Genomic DNA, 3,463 nt, shown 5'->3' with positions numbered 1-3,463 from the left:
AAATATTTGCTTTCACGACTCAAATATGACTCATAACTTGCACTCGTTTTAGAGTGCCCTTCTACGAAAGAAAATCGACGGCTGAGTGGAAGATCGACGTATTCCGGCAGCCGGTTCGAAAACGCCTTATCTCAGAAAACTGGGTTAAGAACGTCTTATTACAGAATTTGATTGAAACTCAGAATTTGGTTGAAGAACACCCTATCTCAACTGAAAATATTTTCCAAATACATACATATGTACATATGTTACGATGGGCGAACACCGAATTCTAAAATAGAGCGTTCTTCAATTAAATTCTGAAATAGGTCGTTCTTCAACGAAATTGGGCATTCTTGAAAAGTTTTTAGGATAAGCTGTTTTCGAACTGGCTGCCAAGATAGGTCGATCTTCCACTCAGCCATCGAAATATACTCTTTTCTGACTCTTTTTGAGGGTTACAACAAAGGCGAATTCATACAAGGGGTGCTACCATGGTGAAACGAATATAGAATATTCTATCGGTATTGTCGATATCACCATGTAGGTACAAATTCGCTTTGGTTACAACTTAGAATTTTCAGATTTTTCTGAACCCAAAATGAGTGCGAATTTTTAGGTACTGGGTATTCATATACGAGTCATACGAGTTTATGTAAATACTAAATTGATGCAACATCATGACCGCCGGGCTTTTGAGTATATATGTATGTATGTATGTATGCATGTATGTATGTACTTCATACAATTTCTGTGGGTGGAAAGCAGGAGGTTAGGTCATAGTGACAAGTATTCACATGTGGATACGTTTTTGCATTGAGTCTACATTAGGCCCAGCCGATTTTCAGTACATATATGCTTTATGAGTAGGTGCTGTCGTTTAACTAGTGTGAATCACCATTAATTATTCTTATCAGGTACTCACATAATATTTACGCATGAATACATATGTATGTATATAAGTGAACGGACTTGATTTTGAAAATATGTAATCATGAACAAGTACTTAGTACCAAACCCGACACATACATATATAACTACATATGTACATATGCCTGCACATAAATACTTATTTATATACTTATTTAGTTCAACTTACCGTGATGACTACATCTTTAATTGCATTCCGATTACGTATCACTATGCCTCCTAGGGGTTTTTTGATATAAATTTTCGGCATTTTGTTGCTTATCCTAAAGACTTCCCAATGCTCAAAAAATAAAACAATTTACTGAATACTTTCTGTTCTTTTGCAGTGCACTACGGAGCAAGCAAACATACAGGTGTTTTTGTTTGAAATATATTTTCCTTTTGTTTTATGGAAAAGACAGCAAGCAGGCAGCTGCTGCGCCAAGGTTGGCGCTTTCCGCCGTTTTTGTTTGTGATGCGCTTTTGATAGCGCTTATGTGTATTTATGTAGCAGCAGATCTATTGTTTTAGTTCGAGCACTATCATACTTTTTGCATAAATTACACTTTAACGCAAATTGTTTTAACACTGGTCACGGCGAGCGACAAATCCACATTCCGAGAAGCGAAAGCAAGAACTCAAAATGAAAATATAGGCAATTATTTTGCTATCAGCGGTCTCAATAATTCAGAAATCAAGTTAATTGCCAGCCGACCGAAAACGCGACACAATTCCTTTCCGAACGCAATATAAAACACATCGTCGTGTTGTTAGAGCTAGAACTTTGGTTGATTTTTTTCAGCAACCCAAACCCAATAGCAATGAAATCACAGTTGATAAACTAAATTTCCTGCACTCTCAAAAGCACTATACACAAAATCCTATTGCTTTTTAGCGATATTAACAATTTAAAAGCACTATATTTAGTTTTACTTCCTTGTATATTTATTTAAAAGCAAATTGTCGAGACGTACTAAAAGAAAAACACACTCAGAACATAGAACGTGCTGCCATATCTTACAACCCAATTTGACATTTGCCTGGAATGCACTACCGGAAGTACAGGGTGATGAGTGATAAACAGGGTGTAGTGTAGGCCGTATATTTTAGTTTTCTTTACATTCGCAGGGTGCTTTTAAAGACTATTTGGTCCGTCATCCCAAAAATTTTTTTTCTCATTTTCGGTCGTTTTTTTTTTGTAGTTATTCGAAAAATTTGTTTGATAATGCATTTCCTAACGTTAAAAAATACGAAATGTAACCAAGCATTACTTCCACCCAAAATTAAAGAATTCGTTTCGAATAGAAGAAAAATTTTTGGTGGTCTTCACAACGAAATTGGTATAAAATAATAAACCGAGTCAAAAGTGAAAACCCCTTTGAATTGATAAAAAAAAGTTCTAAATTTTCGGGCATATATCGACTGTTGAGTGGAAGATCGACCTATCACGGCAGCCAGTTCGAAAACGCCCTATCTCAAAAAAATTTTTCAAGGACGCCCTATTTCAGAATTCGTTTCAAAAACGCCCTATCTCAGCTGCCGATTCAAAAACGCCCTAATATCAGCACATTTTCAATACATTTTGAAGTAAGATAGGGTGTTTTTGAACCAGGTTCTGGGATAGGGTGTTTTTCAATAAAATTCTGAAATAGGGCGTTCTTGAAAAGTTTTTTTGTGATAGGGCGTTTTCGAACTGGCTGCCGAGATAGGCCGATCTTCCACTCAGCAGTCGATATTCTACCACCATCCCGAATACTGATAAAACCGGCGACTCGGTTGATCCCACCGCTCGATAAAGCTTTCAAAATTTTCTTTTCACAAATGCATCTCTTTTACTTGAAAACTATAATTGCGCAAACGTTGATGCGCGTATTAGGCATTTCCAGCAATTATATTTTAGAATTACGAGACTGATGCTTTAGCTTGAGCAATTTCTGAACAGGGAGATATCTACATACTTGCATAATACTTGTTTCATTATTAGCATTTATGAACTTTCATATAAATTTAAAAACTACTTAAGTTATCAGATTTAAAAGTACTGCCGCTGCTACTCATCATCGCCATCATCACTATCATCGCCATTATCGCTTGGATTTTCTTCATCATCGTCATCATCGTCTCCACCTTCTCCCGCTGATTCCTCATCATCATCATCATCTTCACCTTCCTCATCATCGTCATCATCATCATCATCATCGCTATCATCCTCTTCTCCACTATTATCTTCTTGAGCATCGTCATCTCCACTCTCTTGCTCATCCTCACCTTCTTGTTCCGCTTCGCTGTCTTCTTCATCGTCATGCTCTTCTACAGAGGGTTTTTCATCCTTAGCCTTCTCTTTGTCAGCTTTATTAGCAGTTACACTATTTTCAGTTTTAGCCTTCTTTGCTGGTACGACGCTCTGTTTTCCTTTAGTCTTATCATCATTTTCTTCAGCTTCCAAATCTTCTCGCATTTCTTTCAATTTCTGCTTACGTTTCACCTCATTCTTGGAGAGTTTCAACAATTTACCTTCTTTTGTCATGTTGAAATGCGATAGAACTTCGTTTGCTTCTCGTTTCATTTTTAGCAA

At 36.8% G+C, this 3,463-nt stretch overlaps 2 protein-coding genes across 3 annotated transcripts in view; both read left to right on the top strand.

The window, feature by feature from the left end:
* Nucleotides 1-3,463, top strand: part of LOC118747680 (hippocampus abundant transcript 1 protein) — a 142,910-nt gene that overhangs the window by 2,257 nt on the left and 137,190 nt on the right. The window lies entirely within an intron of this gene.
* The window catches only part of LOC118747679 (triple functional domain protein), a 183,585-nt gene that overhangs the window by 100,175 nt on the left and 79,947 nt on the right, over nucleotides 1-3,463 (top strand). The window lies entirely within an intron of this gene.

The sequence above is a fragment of the Rhagoletis pomonella genome, unplaced genomic scaffold (assembly GCF_013731165.1).
Source record: "Rhagoletis pomonella isolate Grant_MI unplaced genomic scaffold, Rhpom_1.0 Rhpom_scaffold_00012, whole genome shotgun sequence".
In the NCBI taxonomy this organism is placed as follows: domain Eukaryota; kingdom Metazoa; phylum Arthropoda; class Insecta; order Diptera; family Tephritidae; genus Rhagoletis; species Rhagoletis pomonella.
The sequence above is the reverse complement of the archived record's forward strand: the minus strand, read 5'-3'. Positions and strand labels throughout refer to the sequence as shown.